The sequence below is a fragment of the Chiroxiphia lanceolata genome, chromosome 9 (assembly GCF_009829145.1).
Source record: "Chiroxiphia lanceolata isolate bChiLan1 chromosome 9, bChiLan1.pri, whole genome shotgun sequence".
Classification (NCBI taxonomy): Eukaryota; Metazoa; Chordata; class Aves; order Passeriformes; family Pipridae; genus Chiroxiphia; species Chiroxiphia lanceolata.
In genome coordinates, this window is record NC_045645.1 from 18,689,623 (window position 1) to 18,715,777 (window position 26,155).

General features: G+C 40.9%; 1 long non-coding RNA gene across 3 annotated transcripts in view; it reads right to left on the reverse strand.

Moving 5' to 3' along the window:
- Positions 1 to 277: 277 nt before the first annotated feature.
- LOC116790719 overlaps positions 278 to 26,155 on the reverse strand; it is a 46,484-nt gene continuing 20,606 nt past the window's right edge. For 2 of the 3 annotated variants that reach the window (XR_004358464.1, XR_004358465.1), the window contains one exon: positions 278 to 21,925. This is a non-coding gene — a long non-coding RNA (uncharacterized LOC116790719). The remainder of the gene's footprint in view (positions 21,926 to 26,155) is intronic. The other variant, XR_004358466.1, reaches the window with a different exon arrangement.

The following is a 26,155-nucleotide window of genomic DNA, read 5'->3' on the forward strand; positions in this document are numbered from 1 at the left end:
ACGTGTTATCTTCGGGTTATTTTCCTGTGAAAGTAGAGACTAAAATTTTGATTACACATGGATAGTATCTTTTCCAATATATTTCTATCAGTGCACTGATTTGGCAACCATTTAGACCCAAAGGTCAGGGCCATTCATAAGTCCCATTGATTTCAAAGTTGAATGTCTGCCCAAGATTAAACACAAAGAGGAATGCTTTCCTAAATCGATTTATTTAAGTCTGTATGTAAGTTGAATAAGGGCCTAAAGTTAGCAACAAATCAGAAAAGAGAATGAGTTTGTGCCAAATATGTTTATGAATACCAAAACATACAATGAGACAAGGAACACAATTCTTACTTGGATTTGAACCAAGATCCCTAAACGTATAAGCTAACCTTATCTTTAACTTTCATTTCTTTTGAAGCTCTTAGCTTAAATCTAAATGGTGAGATGGGTTGCATTTACCTGTACACACGAGTGGCCCTTCCTTGTCTTCTGCTCTGCATCTGGATTTACTTCCCAGACAAGTAGTGATACTTCCCAGTATCAGCAGGAGGGATAGTGCCTGCTCGCATTTATCTTGCTAGGATGGTACAGAAGATATACCTAAACTCCAGAACTGGAAAGGGCTCTGGACCCACAAGCTCAGAGTTGAAATCTTTTGTTTTCTTCGGTGTCTTCAAACAGAAGTTTATTTTGAGTTTCTGTATAAAGCAAGTAGAAAGCCATCCTAACAAACACAGGAGATTATGAATCTGGCAGAGCACAATGTAGATCAAAATGGTTTTAATCATTACTCCCTGTTTTAATTACTACTTGACACATTATCTCTATTGTCCTTCTAGAAGTCTGTCTTTTGAATGAAATATTGAAGGCGAGTTACAGCTGAAAATATATGCAGTCTAGAAAGAAAATGGCTTTGAACTATTTGAAATGATTTATTGTCCACATTTCTTTATGAATATTTATTTGCTGTAGTGAAAGCGATTCAATAAAGAGAAAACATGAGGACCAGTTAACTGAACATTTGCATACTCTAACAGTTTGAAAAAAGGAAAAGAAAAATAATAGGGTGCGTTAGAATGGTGTTAATGTTTTGGTTCTCCTGTTTCCTGGAGTTAATTCATTAATATGCGAGATTCAGATCCTGAAGAGGAGATGTATAAATAGGCTACAAATAAGTGTCCCTAACCTTTATATATTCCCATTCAGAAGGAAATAAATATGTTTGTAGGCGATTTTCAAGGCCAGGGTGGAGTTTTGTTTCTGTACTTCTTCAGGTAGCTGGCTATGAAAGCCTGCTTTTTGCAACAATCATATGTAATCTAAGTTCTCATCTTGTCAGGACCAGATTCCCTTATACTCCTCAGAAGAGCAGCAGGTGTACCTGGCTATCAAAAGGAGTCATGAGCACACTGATTATTTTGCCTTGTAAAACCTTTAGTGTTTAAACATGGCTACATGCACCAAAACCAAGACCACACACACAGCAGTGATGCTGCTTTCCTTCCACCCTCAGTGGAGGAACAGTATTTCATGGTATGTGCCCTCATTTACCCCCGCTTGAATTAATTTCATCGACCGAAAAGCACTATGTGTTAGACTTGGAATGAACTTTGTTTCTCAGAGCTTCTTAGTGATATTCTGATACCCAGTCACAGATGGGGCCTTGACAGATTTTGTACAGATTTTCATGATTCCTTTTTTCTTCTTTTTTTTTTTAAAAGAAAGATTGTTGCTGCTTGAGAATTCAAATGCAAATGGAGATGTTCACTGGCACTGTTTCACAAGGAAGCTCAGTTGGCTGGTTTTTAGACCTTATAAAGTGAATAGTATCACACACAGTATTTGGAAAAGGATAATCTTAATATATAATAGTTCTAGAGAAGGATGGTTACGGTAGTAAAACACAGACTTTGGACAAAGACATAAATTCTCTATGCATCAATGTTCATTTCTTGGAGCAAGACTGATAATAATAATATTTATTTGTAGTAATAATTATCATTATTTTCTACCTGAAAGATAGCTGAGAGGCTAATTCATTAATATTTTGAAATTACTTCACAATCCTCAACTAGAATTTGCCCTGAGAGTACTAAATATAATAATTTGCTCCGTATGCTTATTTCATTTTGCTTTGGAGAAAACACAGTTGATGTGTTTCTCTCTTTACATTTGTCTGCATAACACATACTAAAATTCCAGATGCTGAGCTTCTGTAAAAGTTAACAGGCAAACTTGACATTACTGTATTTTTTCTTATTTCTTCCTCTTTTGTCATAGCATTTTACACCCACATAGATATTACAATATCATTGTCATCTGGGAGGTTGTTGCTGCTGGTACAAATATGTAAGTTGAGATCCACACTTGCTGTTTATCTCCTTGCCTGAATTTGGAGTTGACAGTGCAACCACACGTTGCTTGTCTGAAGTCAGAGCTCTCTTGATGTACCACTTTGAAGGAATTGTGTGTAATCAGGGAGTTTCTTTAAGTTACACATAGTTAGATGCTACACCATATTAAATGCCTGATTATATTTGTGTGTATGTAAAATGTTTTCTTCATCTGGCAGTTTACCAAGTCCTCCATTTATTGGCAGATGTGTATCAGTTATTCACAATTGAAGATACCCAGACCCATTTCCTCTGGTTGTTATCTGTTGGATAGCTAGACTCTAATGGCTAAAATCTACGTCTACCAACATAAAAGCCACAGGATATGACACTGGTATCTTGTGGTTCCAATCAGCCTCCTGGTATTATAGTATTACTTTTATTTAACTGTGTTTCTACTGAGTTCAGCGTGCTCCAGCGACGCTGGCTGTTTTACATAGCATCTGCATTGTATATTGTGATAATTGAAAACTCAGTACAGCCCAGAGGCAGCAGCACAATGGGATGGGAATGGGCTGGGGCATAAGTCAGAAGAACAAGGCATGCAGGCAGCAGCAAGCAGGGCAAAGCCAGCCCCAACACATCTCCACCAGCAGTCAAGCTGGGTCAGGCATCCGGCAGCTGGGGGTCCCATGGCGTGTGGCAGCTCTGGGAGCAGCAAATGCCCAGTGCAGTGCCTGGGAGAAGCAGAGCTCCGGGTGTCCCTCCATCTGCCGTTGTGGGCTGACATCTGGGAGCACAGACCATAGGCAGAGTCCAAGGCTTACCTGGAAAATGACATGAACAGATCAAAAACAGATTCAACACACTTCACTGACAGCTCCTGTCCTGTGCACATGCCCGGCCCTTTGCAGGGTGGTTCCTGTTCCTAAAATGTCATCTAAGCATTAGCAGAGAACAGGCTAGATACTTTTCTAGTGTTTCAGAAAGGTAACATATATCAATAAATGTCACTTGCTATGTGAATGCTTATAATTAGAACTAAAAAAAATTACTTAAATTAAATGACTGGAGTAGGGCACAGCCTTTCTTCCTATTAGCCTATGGAGAAAGAAAAAATGCCTGGAGTGTAAAAGGAGACAAGAAGAAATAATGAAAAAACAAGTTGTGGCATGAAGAATAGAAATATTTCTTGCCTGTCCTCTTGGCTCTATCTGTGAAGATTTTGTCAAAAAACCTCAGCCAAAACTATTCAGCAAGTGATTTTTGGGCCTGGCTGATGGAGGGTCTAGTTGTCTCAGGGGGCAGCCTTGTAGGCAGGAGGTTTCCCAAGAAGCAGACAAGTAGGTCTCTGCAGTGGGAGTCATGAGCTTTTCATGTGAGCAGCATACCTGAGCTGATGGGATGGTTTGACGGGGTTAGATGTGGTAGCAGCACCCTTGTAGCAGCACCCCCAGAAGTTGCTGTTGTTAGATTGTCCCCACAGACTGAAGATCTACAGCTTTCCATGGGTGATTTGGCATGGTGAGGAAGGAAGGCAGGAAGATGGGCTAGTCCACAAAACTTAGGCTGTACAGCTGTAACATTGAGATAGGTTGAAACATTCCACCCATTGGGACTCTCCTTTAAAAGTGTGTTTGCATAACAGATTAAATCACACAGTATATTTTTATAAAAATACCCAGTATGTTTTATAAACAGATTTAAAACCACCCATAGAAGCAGGTCACACCAGTTCCTGCCCTCCCTGTAGCTCTGGCCTTGCTCTCCACTCTGCCCAAATTCGGCAGCTGCAGTAGTTCGGCTCCCTGGCATCCTGCCCAAAGCCAGGGACAGCCCCTGCCAAGACCCCACAAGACACCATGCCACAGGGCTTCATCCCACCCCAGGCTCTCTACCACCTCTTATCCTCAAGCTCTGGTCCCCAAATGCCCCCGGTGCCTCTGAGGCACAGGTCCAGTGGGTAGGAGTGGGAATCTGGGCGTTCATTTATGTTTTTATTTCCAAACTTTCTGCTAGAAGTGCACCCTTTCAGGGCTCTGTTTACATTCTTTGCATTAGGGGTGTAATAATGTAGATTTCCTGCTCATGGCATAGTGTTAATCATTATTTCAAAAGTTCTATTAAATTCTCAGACAGTGGCATCTTTTACTTTCCTTTGACTATTCTCTTACCTTTTTCTTCTTCTCTTTAGTATAAGGAGTCATCAGTGGTGAACTGATTATAGGAAACTAATTTACATCATCAGTTCAGTAGTAGGACATACTTCTTAAATCATCTAAGATAAATACTTTTAATTAAGCAAATGTCCTACTCAATTCACTGTGGACAATCCCATAATAATGGATATTACTTCTGCGTGCTAAATCTTAGTCTTCATCAATACTGAATGCACAACACAAAGCCATTATAAAAAATGTAGGCTTACTGTAATATTGCCATTTTAAAGCTGCCAGCTTTTATATTCATTATTATGATGACAACAAACCCCTGGCTAACAAATCTTACTACAAATCAGAATTTTTATCCAATATATATATGATATCAAATCTATGCTAGCCTATTATTTGCAGTTTTTATTAAAAAGTTAAATTGAGATTATTATACACTCTCTTCAGATTCCTTAATGAAAAAAAATTAAAGTTAAAATCTAATGAGATTTCCTGGAAGCATTTTAAAAGGCTGCAACAGCAGTAAAGTCAGCAGGCACCATACAGTGAAAGGAAGTATTTACCGATCAGAAGATGAATGCCTCTTCACCCAGAGTTTAACGGTTTTACATTATATGGATTTTTGAGAGGGGGAGAGAGAGAAGGAGAAAGGAAGAAAAACTCCAAGCCAATGCTTTCCTAATCTAAGACATCACATTGCTTCCTGATCAAAGCTTTCAAATTCTGGTACAAACTGATTTCTTGCTCTCATGACCAAAATCTCTTCTCTTTCCCCCGCCTCCCTCCATCTGTTCAGGCTTGGATTTGAAAGTCCCTACCGCAGAGGAAGAAAGCCTGATCCCTATTTCTTCGGTTGTGGTGTTGAAACCCATTAATATTTCTCTGGCAGGTACCCTGACCCTGGTGCCCTTGAACATGCTTAAAAAACACAGGGTATCCCTGAGCCTTTGTCCCTGAGAGGATTAACAGGGTTGCCCTGGAGCCAGCCTGAAGGTGTTTTAATAGGTAATACGGGTGGGCTTCACAGCAGACTTCAAGCTTTGCCTCAGGCTGCCCCTGCTCAGCAACACAGATGCAGCCATTGAAATTAGGGGGTAAAGCATGGCTCTGTGCATGAGTTAGAGTGTGAATCCTTAGAATCTGGTGGAGGATATCTCCAAATACCTCCTTCTCCCAACAGGGCAGGCAACCCAATGGAGGGTACAGGGACTGGAGACTTGTGCTGCTTCTGCCACTCACTTCTTCTCTGACCTTCAGTCAGTTACTTAAGCTATGTCTCCTTCTCTCTATTCTATCTTCTCTGGTCTCTCTTATGGCTCTTTAGTTTATAAATTGTCTGAAGAAGGGGCTGTGGCACTGTATGGTTTTGCTGTGCTTAGCACAAGTAGGTCCCAGTCTCAGCTGGGTCCTGTGGCTATATCACGGTAAAAGTAAATAAATAGATAACAGTGGTAACAATAGTTTGAGTTTTCTTTGCATGAACAATAGATTCCTAATGGAGGAAAAGCCTCTTCTCTGAGTTTTTTTATCTGCAAGTGAAGGTCTCTCTTTCCTCGCTCAGCTGGAGAAGATACCGCCTTTGTAAATCAGACAAAACTTATCATGTAAAATGGAACACATCTTTGATTATACCGAATACTATCCTGTCTGTAATTTACTCTTGCTGCTGCAAAGGACACAACATGATTAAGCTAAGAAATGATAGACTGAACATTATGTGTCAGGATGGAAAAAGATTTTTCCTATCTAAATAGGAAGCAATCATCAAAAAACAGTGAAAATACACAACAAAATGTTTTAACATGCAATAAACAAGCCACCCTGCTGTTGCCTTATATTGTATTGTTGCTCTTCTTGCTCAGATTGCTGCAGATACTTCTCCTGTAGCCTAAAATATTCTTTATTTTTAAAAAACTACAAACTGTCTTGCTTTTTTAATGATGTGAGTATCTTTCCTTCACAGGTACATATGCACCGTTACCTGCTCAGTCTGCCAACTCTCCTGTGTTTCCCTGGGAGAGTCCAGATTCTCCCTGTGGCATTTCTCAAACTGTAGATCTGTACAGTGTATTTTCCCAGAGCTGTTAAAAACATTTCTACTTTACTTAATAACAATATTTAACAGTACCAGCTATCACTCATTATTTGGTATACACCAGGTGCTCTGCACAGGGGGAAAGAGTTTATTATCATGGTTTTACAGCCCAGGAAAACAGGGTGTTGCACGTGGTACCAGTTTCCCCAAAACATGCTGCACAACGTTCAAACAGGAGAAGGACCAACATACCATCAGCTCACATTTTATTCTTGGGCATGTTACTACTTTTGTTTCCTCTAATATTACCACTTGCACTGTGCCCTCCCAACAGCTTTTCAGAGAATGATTACAGCAGAGCCAAGTGCTTTTGCAATAGCAAACTCAGGTACTACAGCGAACAATACAAGTAACTTTCCTGATTTGGAGTGTGACTTTGCCATGTATGATATTTAGTAACTTTTATCGTGTCTCTGATGATTTCTGGGTCTGGTGCCAATAACATGATGCATTCCTATCCAAATTAGCATATGATGATATTTTGTGCTAGTACTCCAATAATAAGGTCTGTTTGCTGTTTCCATATAGATGTATCTTTGACAGGAAGAGCAATTCTATAATAAGCCCAGGATGAAAAGCCCATCAATTGAATTGGTACCACATTACCATGGCAACAATATAATGCTAATGAAATTGTGTCTGTTGAACCTGGTTTATGGAACTCTACAAAACAGGCTTCACAAGAGGAGAAATCTTGTTGATTAGTAAATGTTTCAAAGCATGATGAAAACCTTAGAACCACATGTGCTTGTGACTTATTAACCATGTTATCCTCATTTATTACATTGCTCTTTGTAAGAGCAATACTGCTGTCAAAAAATAAAATTATATGGCAAAATCTGTGTTTCTCCAGATTCTCAACATGCACCACGGATAGACCCAATCACCTCTGTGCCCTGGTTTCACTGGGTCAGTTTGCATAGATGCATATTGAGTCACGCAGTTTTTGCTGCTTATTTAATCTCTCACGCTCTATAAAATACACTGTTTTAGCTATAATAGACACCTTTCTGTAAGAAAAATGTGGCTTAGTTTATATCAAATTATTCCACAAAAACATATCCTTTTAGATTAAACCCTACACAGAGAAGGTGTGGTAGCAGAAACGCACTCTTCCTTCCTTCCCCTTTGGCAGTTTACTGCCATATAGATGTGGCAGTATAGAGGCAGGGAGCCACCCTCCCAGAGGGATGGGTTTCATTCCTCAGGACAACAGTCCTTGCTGAAGTCAAGGTTTGATATTGTGCCTGCTTTTAAACAAAAAAATGCTAAGCACTCAGATTTCCTGGTCAGTCATGTCTCTGGACAGCCAAAAGGCTTCTGGGGAGTTGCCTCACCTCTAAGTGTCTGGGGCTTCAGTGTTGAGGTTTTTACAGCAGAATCTCATTTTTAGCCAATAGATAATATTTCTCGCTGTTTTCACCTTGGAAATAAAGAGTGTAGCTCATCCTATAGAGTCCATCTCCTAATTTGCCAGGTACATCAGAACAGAACAGCAGGTGTGCCAGCAAGCAATGAGCTCAGTGAGGCAAGGGGGATACAAATGTGTGTCTACAAGTTTTTCTCCTTTGGTAGGCTAACAATACTGTCAAATAGTCACCACTGTAGTATTGTCTAGGTATTTAGAAGAAACAATGGGAGAGAACACTGCTCATTTTAGTGAAGCCCTGATCTACATGGCACAGAAGTCAGCAGAAATCTTCATAACATTAGATTAATGGGCTTTAGATCAGGGCTTTAAAGGGCTGTTTCTGAAAGCTTCATGATTGATCCTATTTGGAAAAGGAAGCCCTGTCTAACATTTCATTATGCCCATGGTTTGTGGGAAAGCAACACACCGAATTTCTGAGTTGATAGAAATATAATGTAATGTAATTTCCCCTAATATATATTTTGCATTGGATGACAGTTTTATTAAGCAGAACTAATAATCATCATTATTCAGTGTAATAACCATCTCATTAGAAATGGTCTGATTTTCCATAATTTTAATTTACCTCTCAGACTAAGCTATTCTAAAATTACGGAGGTGCCTACAGTGCAGTTTTGTAAGACTTAAGCAGAAAAATAAGTCATCAGAAAGCAACCACTGACTGAGTGCTGCTAAAACAGTGATACGCCAGAGCTTTGTGAGAGAAAAGGAAGTACAGAAAATTCAAGTTAGGAAATTACTATATCACTTCTTATTTTCTTACTGTGTTAGAAGTAACATGTTTTGCACCCATTTTGCACAAACAATGAGAAATTGTATGGTTTCCTTCAAGCCTTGGATGCACTACCTTTAATAAAGGACTGGCTAAGGATCACTCTCACCAGAGAGTGTTGGTGAAGAGGAGCTGACAAGCAGAAATATTCCTTGGAGAGACCAAGAAGGAGATGAAGACACTGATCAAGTTCCATTATCCTCCAATGAAAATAGGATGTAAACTGTGACATCCAGGCAGATTACATATGTCAGGCAAGCGGATGTGAACAGAAAAATGCAGATGCTAAAACTCACCTAATAGGCTTACTCTGTGGATTATTCTCCATGACCAAGGCTATATTAACTTTTTTCTGTATGTTAACTATAGTCTACATACAGGATATAAGAAATATGCGTTCATAAGTGAATCTGGGAACATTCCCAGCTGTGCTGGAGTTAATGCTCTTTGATATACCTTGGAGCATCCAAAAAGCACTTTGGGTGTCATATACTTCTACAGACATCATAAATACCACTATGGCATATACATATATAGTTTTAGTTCCAAAATTTCAAAGGCCACTTTTTTTTCTCTAAAAATGTCCTCAAAATTTTTTATATTCAAACAGAACTTGTGCATGCAAACTGCTATAGCAGCTTGATTTTGTTTTGCCAGTTCTGAAAACACATTTGATCAAAAGAGTTTTGTTGCAATCACAGAGAGAAGTAACCTCATATGAACAAGGAAGCACTTTGCAGGTTATATTATAAAAAAGACAAATCGTCTAAAGGTTTTGTTTATCATCAGATGTTACTCTATGTAGCTTTGAGTAATAAAAAATAACTTATTTGGTTTGTTGGGGTTTTTCTAATGTTCCCCTAAAATAACACAGAAAAGGCAGTCTCTCCTTTGGAACCAGTCTGCTTACGAAATCTCTTCCCTTTGAAATTCAGAGACTTTTCCAAGTGTAATATTATTTGTTCAGCTATAAGAACATAGAGTGCAGCAGTGAAAAGCATTACACTATTATCCCAAGGTAATTTGATAGTCTGTAAATGTATTTTCCTGCCTGTGGTTCCAGGCATTATGCTCTCATTTGAGGTAATGATTTGCAGTTATTTATACAATTCAAGTTAGCCCATATTGGTTTCACCCTGAACATTTACCTGCATAGCACAAACACGGCTTATTTGTAGACTGTATGAGCCAGACTAGATCAGCAGTGCAATGGGGTGCCTACTGTAGACAGCCAGCTTCTGGAGGAAGTGGTGTGGTGACTCACTGGTGGCTGTCTCCTGCCTACGTCAATGTAATCACAACCATACATCAGCATGAGTCTGCTGGACATGTTGCATTTTAAGTCTGACATAAAACTATCTCTCTGATCTGATGTGGCCAGTAAATACAGCATGGCACTTTCCAGAAGTACTTACCCTGCTTTTCTCTTTTGGCCTCTGCATGGGATGGGAAAACTCACCTTAAATTCCTCTTGCATTTCCATTCCCCCCAACACTGAAAACTAAGTGGTCCAGTGCTATACCTAGGTAGTTGTTTTACCTCCAATGCACCCACATTTCAGGGTGATACCACTCATTTGTAGAATTTGTAGCTCTAGTGAATGTGGACACAAGGCTTTGATTTTGGATGGGCTCAGAGTTTATCTCCCTTACTCTCACTTGGGAGTCTATGCTATGAGCAGATTTACATGAGGTGACAATAATTTCCTCCTGGCTCTTAACTGGTCAGCAAAGGATGGAGCACCCAGTGGTGCTGGCAAGAAGAAAGTCTCATTAGAGAGTAGGCTGCTTTCTCTGTCCCCAGTGATACTCCTCTGGGAGCCTGGGATGAATTCAGAGGAGCCGTGCACTGGTGACTGGTGAGCTGCCTGCTCTCTGTGGGTGGGAAAATGCTCAGCAACACAAAAGATATAAAATATGATTTACACTCTCTCATTCCACTGTCATACATTCCTGAATATCACCTCAGTTCATATTTGATATTGGAAAAAATATTAATGTCAGAGGAGTGATTTGCAGAAGAGTGCAGTGTCCTGGCTACAGGTGGTCAGTAGCCAGGGTAGGAGCTCCCACCTCTGCCTTGCTGCTGCCCCTGTCCTCAGCTGGAGTAGACCCCAGTATGTAGGCAAGAGGCCTGGAAGTGCCTGAGGGAGGCAGGTGTGAAAGCCACAGTTCAAATAAAGCAATGGGGGACAGTAAATAGAAATTATTGTGTTGCTGGTTTCTCCTCCCTTACCTGTTCATGGTATCTTGCATACTGTTGTGACATTTCAGCCAGTTTCTTTAAAATAAAATATGAATGTTTGAAATACTACTTCTGTTATGCTGAAAATCTTTAAAGTCCTGTATTTTGAGAGAAAAATTAATACTCAACTTGTCTTTCCAGGACACAGTATCATTTAAGAACAGCAACACTTTAAAAAGTGCAAGAATCCCAGTTTACCATCCCAATATCAGTTTATGGTAACATTTATGACATTAATATAATGGATTATGACCTTTCTTGGCTTGTCTGACTGACAGTTATTCATATATAACACAGTACTTATCACCTTGGTCCTTCCATAACAATAATCTCTTCAATTTTCTGAGCTGTGTCATCAAAACATGTACTCATAAGTGTTGATCTCATCTCTGGGAGAGTAGTACCAGGAGCTCCTTTTGAGCTTTATGTCACCGAAAATCTAGAGTGAAATTGAAGACCAATTGCAGAAAAATACCCTGTCTCTAACTTTATCACACAGTCTGCATAATGGTAGCCCTTATGATTTTAAATGATTTACTGAGTCCTGTCAAAATGATGTACCTTTTTGCGTGGAAGTTATTGAAGTTCAGAAATGCCATTATTCTGTGTGACTGGAAAGATCTTGAGGAAATACACAATAGATGGTGTGCTACAATTACTTATCTTGACCTCCCTATTTTTTTTCTTGCTCTTTAATCTCCAGATAGACAAGAATAAAATATATTTTCTTTAATATTTAGGCTGAAAATTTGCTGTGCAATTTGTACCTGCTTTCCTTGAGCCCATTTTTACTAAACAAGGTGTTGAAATACTCTTTTCATATTAGCAGTTTTACATGCATCATATTTAAAAGGGAAAAGAGGAAAGTGAAAATGTTGCATGTTTCCAAAAATTGACCACTTAACAAATACTAATGATGTGGATAAGGGGAGGCTCAAAAGACCAGGATTGAACACCAAGGTCTGTCACAGTCCTGCTCATTACCCTGTTGTTTCCCTGTTTCCACTGAGGCTCCCAGTGTTCCCTACATCCTCTGAGCAAGGGAGCTGGATTGGGACTGTTGTTGTGACATGCAAATGATGTTCACGTGGTGGGGTTGGGTCTGCTACAACAAGCCGATTATTCAACTTTATTCAAACAAACCTGGGAATTGCACTAAACACCTCACACCAGCAAAGCAGGACTATCTTCCCCTGCATGGAGATGACACCTGTGTCTCTCTGAACACAGCAAGCCATGGGTACAGCCACAGCAGCATGCCGGTCTTTACAGAGTACAAGATGTTCTCGTGCATGTAAGGATCCTTCGAACAATAAATACTGAAAAGAAACATCATATCTTTAAGCCAGCTGAACAATTCCATATGCCTTAGAGCCACATGGAGGTAGGACACCCCCATTCAAAACAGGGCTCTGCTTCCACAGACAGACAGGCCTGCCTCTCCAGGGAGTGCCGAGGCTCTCCGGCCCTTGTTGTTTCCCTGGGGCTACACACCACTGTCATTCTGGAATAAACATCCCATCTGAAGGAATTTCAAGTTCAAGCAAGAACAAGCCTATAGTACAGCAAAGCAGCCCCAGCACATATCTGTGATTACATCTATATTGATACCTCTGTCTTCTCCCCAGTATTTTGTCAAGAACATGACATCCTGCTAGCTTTTTTGTTTGTTTTTGTTTTTGTTTTTGATTTTTAATAAACCAGCAATGTGACAGGGTAGCTGCATGCAAGACAGAGGTAATGCTGTTCTGCGGACAGAACAGAGGTGCTCTGGTGCTCAGCTCTCACCTCCTGAAGATGCCTTCAACACTCTGAATCAAAACGGTTCATCAGTGACAGATCCGGGGCTGGCGTTTCAGGCTCAGTACTGATGAGCAGCCATTTTCATCTCTGGACCTGGTAATTAGTTATATTCAGCTTAGAGACAAGTAGTTGGACATTTGTCACTGTTTCTGTGAAAAATGTGGGCATGTTTTCTTGAGCTATCAAATGGGACATATGGGAGCTGGATTCCATCTTTCATTAGATCTTGAGAATTGTGTCCTCCTGAGGCAATTAATTAGCATGATGTTCTTGGCTGCTAATGTTTGCTTTCAGATTTCAGTGGCAACAGAGTTGAAAACACAGATTTTGTGAGGATGGTCTAATGGTTTATGGCATTAGCCAAGGCCTACACACAGCTTTCTTCAACCCCTCAGCTTTTACAGAGTTCCCTTATGTATGCAGAGAAGACCTGTGGTTTCTGTCCAGGTCTTAGCTTTCTCTTTGAAAAACAAATATAATTGCATTTTCCAGTTTCACATGACAGGTGTAGTATGGATTTCACCTCAACAGAGGCCAAGGCAGCACTGCTGCAGTCCTTTGCCACCCTAGCTACATGATGGAGAAGCTATTCTGCAAAGCTTTTTTTTGATCCTTCTGCAGTTTAAGACAAAAACATTTACATTAGAAAATTGTCAAATAAACACATTTCTATTTGTTTACTTTCAGTTTGCCCACTGCAGATATCTGCGGGCTGTACATACCTTTATCTTTGAAAAGCACATCTGTGGAAAAAGGCATATTGCCCTATTTCAGTGAGGTATTTGATGTAGGCTCATATATAAGGTATAGCCCCTCAGCTGGTGTCTTTCAAGATCATTTCCAAACTATACCCTTCCTAAATCAATGTGATATACAGCAAAACCACACACTTGTAACCTGTGAATACAATCCGGATATATAATCTAGACTGCTTGTTTTGCTTTTATTATCTCAATTATATTCATAATGTTATATAATTATAACAATTCATGGCTGAAGAACAGTGTTATTTATAGCTATGAAAAAATGTCACGCCTCTTTTGAAGGGGCATGCAAGCAAAATACAAAATATCTAGCCAGTACAGTTATACAGTGAATAACATCCTCCATGGGGAAGAACATATGCTTTTCTTTAGTATCCATGAAACAATAACACAGGGCTGAATCTTCAAGGGGAATGGAGAGGAGGAACCTATTTCAGTGCACCAAAATGCTAGTGTCATTTTATAGATGTATTTTTTAGCACTAATGCAAATAAGTAGTTGTGTGTGTAGGAGCTCACTTAAGTGGCCACTGCTGTATCTGATCTGAACTCACAAAAGGCATATTACAAAGCTGTTTGAAACAGATGTGCTCTTACCCTCCATTTAAAACAAAATTAGTCCATGTTGTTAATTTAGGTAACCTTTGCAGTCACTAATATACAATCACATATACATCATGCACTTTTTAAGCATCTATGAAAGACATTAGGCAAAAGAAAATAATGAAGATAAGAATAATATACCACTAAACAGTATCTGCATGTTTGATACTCCTTCCTGATAGCTCATTCACATTTAAATGGAATGAGAAAATGAAAAACATTAAATGTAGTATTGTCTATTTTCATTTGATGCAGCTAGGTCTTATAACTCAAACACTCTGAGATTGAACTCTGCCAGACAAACTGTTGCTAATTAAAAAACAACAAAAATACAAGCAGGACAGCTGAATAATTGACGGCGAATTTGTCCTGTATATTCAATGTATTCATGGCATGCTTTTTTATACTTTTTGCTACTACCCTTATTATCCGATGTTATCTTAACTCAATGCTTCTTCAGAATCCCTTATTCCTCCCATCAGCTCAGGCTGATCTATTTCCACACACCCAGCATTCAACCTCCAACGCTCTGACTTTCAAACTGTGTCTTTTGCAGACCACCAGGAAGGGATTTGCAGAGCACTGGCTGAAAGACACTTATTGTGCAACTAATAAGGAAGGTTGAAATACCATTAAAATTCTGACTCGTGCTTTAAAGTGCCATGAAATTTGGAATTACAGCTCTGCCTTGCATCCCTGGTTGCACAATTGCAGTTGCGTACTGCCGACAGTGCGGTATGATCACAGGCTGCCTGCAGCAGCTGAAGCACACAGGCACTTTGGACCACTGCAGCTTTTTGCTCCGGCTTTTGATGGCTTTTTTGGGGGCCTGATCTCCATTAAGGCTACAGGGGAAAGCACCAAGTTAAAAGTTTAAGCTCTGAATTACTCTGATGGTTTTACTTCAGCCCCTCACATATTGCTGTCTTTGAAGTCATAGCACCTCCCTCCATGTTCAACTATTTAGTTTTGGCCTCAAAGCTACACTTTAAATTATCATCGGATGACAAGAGGAAAAGTAAAATGCTTAGAAAGTGTAAATTTTATCATTCTCTTTTAAAAATTGGGGAGAAACCATATCTTGTATTTTATACTGTTCTTTCGAATCGCTGATTTGAAATGATTTGGTGAGAGGATATCACGTCTATTTCATGGGACCAAGAATTTTCACTTGATGCATGCTGGTGTGATGGAATCTTAAGATCTGCTGCATGGATGGAAGTATAAGTATGAAAATTAAGATCCAATGCAGCTGCATAAGAAAAATCATTATGATTAAAAATTGAAGAACATTGATCTACGTTATTGACTGACAATTATAAACCTTTCATTTTACAGGAGAGCTGCTTCCAAATTTGTACATAAAAATCTTCAAAACCATTGGCTCTTTTCTGTGCAGGTTTTAAAAATGTAGTTAAATATTGTTTGCATGTTGATTATGGGGCTAGATATTGCTAGGTATTAAGCAATACCAGCATAAAAAAAAAGGCCCTATATTACAGTGGAATTGCTTACAGAGCTACAGCCTGCCTGAAGGGAGCTGCTCTTATGGCGAATGTTCATGCATGATGTAAACCTCCTTTTTGGTGGTGGCGTTTAGTAATTTCCATAGCAGGCGGGTGTTACATTTTTAATTGATTCCTAGCAGCACAATCTGTAACCTTCACTGATATGTGTCCATTTCACAAGATTATTGACTTTTGACCTATCTTGCTAGATGTTATGATGAGACAGATCTTTTTTGCACGATTGATGTCTATTGATATTACATTAGTTCATCAAGGTTACAAATCACACTGCATCGCACTACGTTTCCCATTTGCTGTATCATGACAAGAGGTTTATAATATTCAGTCTGGGACATATAAAATGCCTGCTACCCATCCCTTGGATAAATAATTTAAGAAATTGTTGGAAAATCATACCTAATTAGTAGGATCTGCACTCAACAAGTGCCCTTTGATTTAAATTGTATTTGTATTTTGATAGGTATTGATTTTATGAGTAGGAGAGATGAATAATACATTTTGCATTTCTCCACTGTGCATAGCAATAATCTGACAGAAATAATGGAGGAACGCTTCTGCAAAGGAAGTGGCCTCTTTGGGGACCTGCATGCCTTCCCCAGGAAGCCCATGGGGCAGTTAATGGCACTCCTATGTGGAATGGCCCGATCCTTTTTTCTCCCGCTGATTTGCTGTATCATCCTGGACAAATCACTCAGCCTCTCAAAGTCTTTCCTTTTCCATCACTAAAATGGAAACAGAGTGGTTCCTCAGCAGTCCACAGATAGTCACGAGACATATGGAGAAAAGCAATAGATACATCCAAGTGGGTATTATGCAAGTCCTGACTGGCACTACCACATGGAGCATGGGGCAAAGAAGCAACCAGCATGTGAGTCTTTCTGTGGGCCCAAGAGAGTCTTGTTATACCAGAACCCATGGTGAAGCCATGTACCTGTGAGAGCAGTGCAGTGGAGGTGGGCAGCACACAGCACACCCCAACCCTGGAGGGCTGCTCTCTGTCCCTGCTGTCAGCAGCAATATTCTGGTTATTTTGCCTACTCACTTTCCTGGATGAACTGATACAAGATTAATTTGGTTTTCTTTGGATGCTAATCCCTTAGAGTGAGAAGAGGGAACAAGATGAAGGTTGTACCATGCAAATAACCCGGCTAACACATGCAGGCTGGTATCTTCCTGAGGCAATAGCTGCTCAGCATGCAGGTCAGCAAGCCTGCTTGCATGAGTGGCCAGGGGTGAGAAGCAGAAACAGACAAAAACACCTTTGAGATTGAAAACAAATCAGAATATATCAGTATTTACAAATACCGATTTCCAGCGTCCCAGCAGCTATAACAAATGCAGACTCTATGAGATAACCATAATTATAGAAAAGCTTTATTTTTATTTTTTTTCACCCAGTATGCCAGCTCTGATTAGAAAGGAAAACCACAGGCTCAACTGTGCAACACAATAAACTATGGCATCAAAGCAAGCATCAAAGTGGCCCCTTGGCTGCTGGCAAACAGTACAGTCATAAGAAAAGAGACAATGAAAATACAGTAAGTAGAAAAAGCACTTTCCCCCCCATAACATAAACACCATAGACATTCTTTTAATACAAAGAGAAGCAGGATCCAACGTGACAGCTTTACATTTGCCAAGTATCATGGGAGGACTGTAAAATACATCCTCCCCAAACCAAGCCAGAGGAGCAGAACGAGCCAAGATGTTCTCATAAGAACAAAGAAATCCCTTTTCTTAGGTCTCAGACAGTTAGCAGGCTTAAATTTGTGGGTTTTCTTTTCATTGTAGTTTGATTGGTTGTTGGGTTTTTTTTATTTTCATCATCATCATCTCTGTCTCATGCTATCTTCAGCAAGATGTGCCAAAATATCTACTGGTGCCTGTGTATGTAGGTGCAGTCCACTGCACTAAAACCACTTTGTGGTCTTCAAATAATGGAAATTCTATTTAAGACATTTTATTAGAATATGTAACTAAAAAAAGAATCTGAAGTAGACAACTGAGAGCCAGGACTGCGCAACTCTGAAGTAGAAGGATTGCTGTCACATGGAAGAGCAGACGATTCACACGCGTTTGAATCCTCAGCCTCTCACAGGGGGAGATTTCAATAATGTGTGGTAGGTTTCTTTGTGATGCTTTTCCTTTTCTCCTTTTTGTTTAGTTAATATTTTACATTCTTTTAGAAGTACTACCTGCATATGAAGGCCTATATTCATATAATCATGAGTGATATGCAACTTCTCTGTCTTGCCCTTCTACTTTTAGGCAGATTTATAGAAATGGAGGCCTGGCAACCCACAACTAAGGTGCATGGAAGCACACAGCTGAAAGTATAAGAATGGGGCTGCTTGGACATATTTTTTCCCTTTTCTCATTAAGGTTTTCTCTGATGAATTTTTGTGGGAGCCTTAGTCAGTGAGCACCCATCACTTCTAGGTTCCCAAGCAGCCACAGCACAGGGAGAACATGTTTCAGATTGACACACTCTTTCTTCTTATGCCTGCTGTACCCTCCCAGATGCAGTAATTTGCCCTATTCTGTATCTTTCATAACAGACAAGCAATATTAATTGTCCCGAAGTATTTTTTTAAGAAGATGAATATTGGAGAAGTTCTTACTTATTTCACAAGTTATTCTGCTTTCTATGTAAAATGCAAAGTGATTGTAATAAGTCTCATTTTGAGGCAGATCCCTCCTGGCTAACCCCTCTAGTAAAGTCTGATTCCAGGTGAAGCCAACATGAGAACCGTATTTGCTTTTATGAATGCTAAAATGGTCCATGAATCTCAAATAGTATTGCACCCTCCGTTTTATAAATATTTTATGTGTTTTTCTTCAATAAATACATATATTTTGCTTTTTGAATCTCAAGGCCCCTTTTGAGCTGCATGGCTCTTAGAATCTTAATAGAGAAGTAGCAACATGAAACTGAAAATAAATGCTTTCAACAAACAGGGAAAGTCTATATTTCACCAAGAAAAGTGTGGCTGAAAATAAAACACACTCCTGCAACATCTAAATCCTGCATATTTTCTGCAGAGCATGCCGCAGCTATTGACATGCTGTTGGTTTTATATGTCCCAGGATGCATGAATTATTACTGTCATTTGACATTTTATATTCCTAATTCCATAGCCTATAGCAACACTTACCATCAGCTGTGGTAGACTATACCAGACCTCTGGCAATGCCTCTTATTGATCAAGCACTGCTCAATGTTTGCCTGCTCAGTAATGCAAAGACAACCTAATTCTCTCAGACAGAAAACCCACAAGTTACTGCATTTGGGATTTCTAGTCCTTTCAAGAGATTCAAGACAAGGAACACGGATTACAGATACCTTCTCCCCCACTGGGAGGCAAACTGAGTTGTCTTACAAGCTTCAGGTACTACAAAAGAAAATGCATTGCACAGTAATACTAACAAGAAAAGCTGGATGGATGCTAATGAAGGGTGCTAATATGAAAACTGGATATGAAAGGGATCTCAGGAATGAAAGAAATATTCTGCTAAGAGTCAGTGGACTTGCAGTGCCAGGCTTATTAACTTCTTGAAAAAGGACCTAGACAAAGTAAGTAACACAGAGACCCCAGCAGCAGAGAAACTATGTCAAAGGTGTTTGTGCTTATGATTTGAAGGAAGAGAAATTTGCTGCAAGCTTACTTAGGGGAAATTCCCTGAAGACAGCAAGAGCACGATTTCATGTAAATAATAAAATAGAAACTGCAAATCACAGGGCAGCAGAGGATACCACAACTGTCCATGACCAGACCCAGTGCAGCAGTGACTGTTTCCTGGATTTAGCTAATACACACACCAACACCCTCTCAAGTCAAAGGAAAGCTGATCTACCCTTGACATGGGACAAGTCTTGTCATGCACTGCAGCTCACCACAGCAGCACATCAGCATCAGCCCCTACCTTGAGGAGCTTTTTTATCACCTACTCCCTTCTCCCAATCCACACTCTTCCTCTCCCTTTGGTGTTACCCCCTCTGACCCCTCTCCCCTCCTTCCAGGGAGCAGCCATGGCCCCAGCACGGCTCCCCAGGACAGCCCTCCATACGGAGCAGGTCAGCAGGGAAGAGGGGCACAAGGGACAGCAGGAAAGAACCCTGCAAGCTGTGGTGTTAGCACAGAAACTCTGACCCTTTACAACACATGCAGCTTATTTCATTTTTTTTGGTTTTTAATCTCCAAGTGATAGATGCAAATAATAGCCGTTGTCAATGAGGCTCATTAGCAGCATTTTAGTCTTTATTTGTTACACCTTTATACTGCTGTTATTCAGATGTGTTTGCTCCTTTGCACAAGTGCAGCTGATGTGGGTTCACCTGATGCAAAGAGAAGGGGGACAAACCCTCAGCTGGAGAAAAGTGCCCCCTTGGAGGTCCTGAAGTTCAGTTTTCTGGGCCTGGCACTCTGCACTGCCCTGCACATGTGTGTGGTGTCTGAGCGCAGGGTCCTGATGCTCATTTGCCACATGCTGGGGTCCCTTCCCGAAGGTGAGGGCCACCGCTGTACTTGGCAGGGGTGACGTCTGCACCACCTGTGCTGGGTTTCTGTGTGTGTGCACACCAGTGTGGCCGTGACCACCTGCTCCACAATGTGAGTCAGCCAGGTGGGAGCATGGTGGCCAAGCCCTGCCAGCAGTGGGCTCCATGTCTGCATGCCCTCAGCACAGTCCTTCTGTAGCAGCAAGTGCCCTGTGTGGGGTCAGCCAGGAGACAGCTCTGACCCACACAAGTCCCAGGTGTTTCTGTCAAAGTCATGACAACGCCAAGGTAAGGGACATGTTTAGCTTGGCCAGCCTGAACCACCAGAGAATTTGTGCAAGGCCAGCTCGGCTTCTCCCCTTAGCCTCACAGCTGCCCTTCCTCAGGGTCTGGTCCCTGGGGGAGCATCCTGGCCTTCTACCCTGGACAGGTCATGCTTCACACTGGAGGCACCAGTGTTCACAGTATTCCCAGGGCCAGTTGCTCAGAGACTGGAATACTTCAGTAATAGCCCATCAACATTTTCTTGCTAGGAATCAGCTTTCATGTGTGGTGAGCATCCAGTCTGGCATCTGACGATGCTTGTGACATCCCCCATGTGGGGTGAGGATGTTCCCCTGTTCTAGGGACCCGTTGGACCAAACTCTCAATGCAGATCTCAGATTTGACCCCTGCAGATTGTGGCATTGCTCCTCACTTTGGCTGCTGAGACAGTGGCTGCAGCACCCTCCTGGCATGCTCTGCCAGTCTTCAGAAAAGGGCTTTTCCTGCAGCTATTGCTTTTTGCTCCCCAGATCTGAGTGCGAGAGCAAGCCTGAACCATGGCAAAGGGTTTTCCTGCTTGCACTGCATCTTTCTCTTCACTCTCTCCCATTGTCTCTGACCCTTCTGCTTCCCTCGCCTGTTCCACCAGTGTTCCTGCCACCCGAGGAGCCCCCAGCATCTTTGTTTCCTGGCTGTATCTCTTGGAAAGCATCATCGGGTCATGAACCATTTCTTCCAAACACTGGCTGTATCTGCTGCCTTAGCACAATGATGGAGTTGCCTATATGGTCTCAACTTGCTGCAACAAAAAGCCACACTTCTTCAATCTATCCAGTGAGTTTTTGTTATCACTTGAAATACAGCAGTACAGCTCTACACCCATAATGTCTTCAGAGCCACTTAACAGCACAGCTAGAGAGCACGATTCCAGTTGAGCTCAGTTGAACACAGAAGGTGACTTCTGGTGCCGGAGCACTTCATCATTGGGGTAAGGCAGACTGGTGAGGCAGGGCAGCATTTGACTAGGAAAACCTCCTTCTCTGACATCCTAAGAGGGCAGCATAGCTGCACGAGTTAAACCCTTGCCAGAAAACAAAAATGTTTTTGCTTTGTCAAAACATTACAGTGGTGATTTTGTTCCTGTCTTTTGCAGGGATGAGATTTAATCGACAGATCCATTCAGCTCCTCAGTCAGCTTGAAGAGAGCTGGTTAATAACAAAGACCATTTGCATTCACACAGTCCCACCAGCCTCCTTGCATGCATAATGCCTCTTTGGTTGACTTCTCCCAGGGAGAAAACCAGTTTCTTGCTTTGTCCCTGGAAATGGTGGAAGGTGCAAACTCCAGGCTAAATGCAGCTCTTCTCTGCTTCAGGAGACTCAGCCCACTGGCCTCACATTCCTGTGGTCAAATCTGGCAGAGCAAACATCTGGAACATGAAAACAAACTCCCAGATTCAGGCGCTCAGTCATAACAAGGACAGGGAGGATGTTTCTGCTGCAGTTCATCATCACTAGGGTGAGGCGTATGTGTGGGTGTGCGTACAGGCGCACATAACGGTCGTCCTAAACTTTCTGTAAAGACAGTGCATCGTGTGCATCTGCACAAAAAGATTACAACTCCAGCTGAAATGGGAATTTTACAGCCCTCCAAATCCTTAACTTTGAATCTTTCAGTGTTTTTATGCAATTTGGGAAGAGTCTAATTTTGACTTATTGACATCAGTGCACTTTACTGAGTGAGAAGGACTAACTCCTACTATGGTTTCCTCTGAACCCTCATATGAAGAAACAGAATTATTCCATTTATGCAAACACTGGATGCAGTGTACAAAATGCCTTTAAATGAAATACTTCATATAATTTGATTTATTTGTAGTCCTGATTCTAAAGATTAAAAACATCTACAGTCTTCCCATGATCAATAATCCAATTTTTAAGGGGCTGTTACTTTAATTATAAACATATAAAAGCAATCCAAGTTACTAAAACACTATATACAGACACATTGTAAAAGACAAACTACTTTTTACCCAGCAGGAAAAAAAAAAAAAAGACATAAATAGGTCTGAAATGTTCCAGACAAATATTTTGGACAGACTGGAAAAACCTCTGAGAATTTGGGACCATAATCAAGCCCCTTAGCAGACCATTCAGTAAACCACAGCCTGAAGAACCCTGTGGTGGGTCTCAGTCGTGGAGTGGGACGTCGGAAGGGCACAAAAGGCAGGACACCCACTTTGCCCAGGGGCCATTCACCTGGCACTATAAACAGGTTACAAAGTAAAAATGTCTTCGTAGGTGTGCCACAAGCATTCACAGCTTCTGTGTGCAATGTGCAATGTGTGCAATCTTCAGCTGACAGAAGAGAAGAGAGAACACGCATTCCTCCTCTGTCTGCAGCCAGATGGGCATTTTTTCTCTCCATTTCCATCTCTTTCTGCCCACCTCCTTCATCCCTCATCCAAGCTCCATAAGCTTCCTATTACTCCAGAGTTTAAATCCATTTGTGTTAAACTATTACTGTTGTAGATGCTCTTTCTGTCTTCCTGCTGCTCAGTAGGAAGTAGACTTAGTGGTGCCACCCTAACTAATGAAGATTTATTTAAGAACAGCTCAAACGCATTAAAAACCAGTAGCTTGATCCCACAGTCCTGTTCCAAAGCCTACAACCTCCAGCCCTAATAGATCATTGTGGTGTCCAACAAAGTGCTCTTGGCAGACCAAACACTGTCTCAGATGCATTCTTACATATATTAGTTGCATTAAATAAATTATTATCACTGCACCAAACTGCCTCCTGGCCTCATCACACGTTAAAATTTCAGGACCTGCTTGGGGCTCACCCTGCATTGCTGACATCTATGAAACTGCCATCCACAGAGTCACCCAGAGCCAGACACTGCAGTCAGGCTCATGCATCAGCTTGTAAGCACAACTGTATTTTTAACATCCCAGAAACAGTTACTGCGTCATCTCCCTTTATGGCTTTCCTGGAATATTCTTTATATTCTTTGGTTTGTATAAAGTGCTGCGTCTAGGACGATAACTCTGCCTGCGCAGATTGGATGGGATATTCCTGCCCTGTGAGGAACACATGGCCTTCCTCTTAAACATAACATATTGATTTTAAAATTGCTTTGATGACTAGGAAAGCAAAGCACAAATTGGAATCCGTGCATTTATCAGAGCTCTGCTCTTTGTGTGAGGGCAGACGACGTTTCTGATTGCCAGAGGACAAGCGTACTGGTCTCTCCAAAACATGAGGTAAAGATTTACACAAGATGTGCTCTTAACTCTTGTCCTGCCCAAGTCCAGAAGTCATTCTCAACAGGTTGGAAACGCCAAGCCAAACTCAAATCTTATCTTAACCTGTCTTTTTATGAAGGCCGACTCTCTTCAATAGCTCTGCTTTCACTGTCAGTAGTAGGGCAAAACTGCTCTTTCACAAGGATGATATTTACTCCATATTGAAGTTTATTAGGCTTTAGCTTTTTATAAGGCAGCAGCAAGTAATTGCATGGAACATGTGTTTTCATCATCCCCAGCTGTAACTGTTAGCGGGTACGAGAGAAGAGATAAGGTGTATAAACACCCTACAAAAATAATCTCTGGGCTTTGATATGGATGTATTGATTTCAGTCACCTGGTTATCATCGAATCTTTATGTGAAAGCACTGAATGTATATTTTATTTTAAACACTTAGCTCCTCTAAATCACAATCACTGATATTTTTTCTTTGAGCCAGTACACAAGACACATTAGCTAGCTCTCCTCTTAGAAAAACAAACAAACAAACAAACAAATTAAAAAAAAAAAAAAAAAAAAAGGACTTACAGCCCAGTGTGTGGCCAGATAGGACATTACTTCATCTTTTGTCACGGTTTGGTAAACAATAAACCTGCTGAGATTTAACCGGGAACTGGTGCTAACTCATGTTCCTCATAGACCTTGGTCAGCTGAGCGTGGATGAACATCAGACAGAGCCTATGACCAGCAGCAGCTCATCAGAGCAGCCACGGGGTGGCCGTCAGGCACCGCAGAGCTCCCACCAAGGTAAGAGGGAGGAAAACTCTTGGAGACAGCACTGGGGAGGCAGGGGAGGTAGGGTTTGCTTCAAAAAAAACCCCACACACCTCCCAAATCACACTGAGCTCCTGCCTGAGGAATATACTGAAAGATTAAGAGAATTAATTATTAAGCTTACTCCTCTTTATTCAGTCTTCCCTTTTGTTTTCATTTTTCTACTACTTTTTCATCTCTCTTGCTTTTCATTCTCTTATCTGCCTTTGCTTCTCTTTTCTTTTTCCTATTTCTTCCCTTCCTCTGCTGTTTCCAGTCGTTCCCTTCTGTGCCTTTCCTCTACCTTTTCCCTTTCTTCAAGTGTCCTGTCCCTCTCATTTGCTCCCTCCAGGAGAGGAGAGGGGGGCACTGCTGTAATTTAGTGCTGATTCCTTATCTAGCTTGGGATAAGCAACAAAAAAAAAAAAAAAAGAAAGGAAACTACACATATTTTGTTTGGAAAATGTCACAGGTCCTTTAGGATCCTGATTCAATCCCTCCAAAAAATAAATCAATTCCAATTTTTAACAGGCATCAGATCACAACTCAAGGTACCTCTCCTTGAATGCAGTAATGAGTCAGCTAGTTCTAGAAACTGTGGGATATAGGAAACATATTTTGCCAGTTATTCATGGGCAATTCGGCAAAATTTACCACAACCCCTATTTAGTGAGCTCTATCACATGGACTTTGCCATTGTTCAATCCCCTTGTTTTTACACACTTATTCCAACACTGAAAATAAAGACATCTATTTACTTAAGCACATCTTTCTGAACATTTTTAAATGCAATAAGCTCTTCATTTTCTGCCTTAAGTCACACCAAGGACAAGGCAGTAAGAGGTAACAAAAGTTCTTATGAAAACGTTAGAGGTACTGTAACACTGCTATCACATTTTTAATATGAGATAGTATTCTACACCTCAGATTTAATGCACACAGAATAGTTACAAGTACAATGGCATTTTGAAAACAACATTTAGAAGCATAAAATTACAAGTGTACTGACAGTTTTTTATGTGTTTCCTTATAGCACAGAAGCTGCTGCTCTTTGTCCACCACATCCTTTGTGTCAAAAGCAGCCCAATACTAATAAATCTCAAATACACTTTTGAGATTCATAACAAGAGCTGCAACACCCAGGTGGAATTTATAAACATGTCTTATAATTGTTTCTGTGCCATGCTAGAGCACAGACACAGAAGGAAAGGTTTCTTTGCCCTGGTACTGGGCATCATAAATGGAAGTAGCTTCATTCCTCTGCCTGGGATGTCATCTGTGATATGTGTAGTTCTGGCTGGACTTGAAGGGGACCAGTTTCCCAGCCCTTGCTGGAGCAGCTCTGGGCAGCACCACATGCCGCTTGTGACCGGTGGAGATGGGACAGCCCTGCAACACCTTCTTCTAGCTCATATAGGGAACCAAATATCTTTTTAGGACACTTACTGTAAATATTGACGAGTATTTATGTAAGGGAGCAGCAGGGCTTTAAAATCTGGCAGTGCCTAGCCTTCACAGGACTCAAATCTGCTACACAATTAAGATTTAAGGTTAGACTTCTTTTTAGGCATTTACATAACCTTAGAAAGTGCTTTGC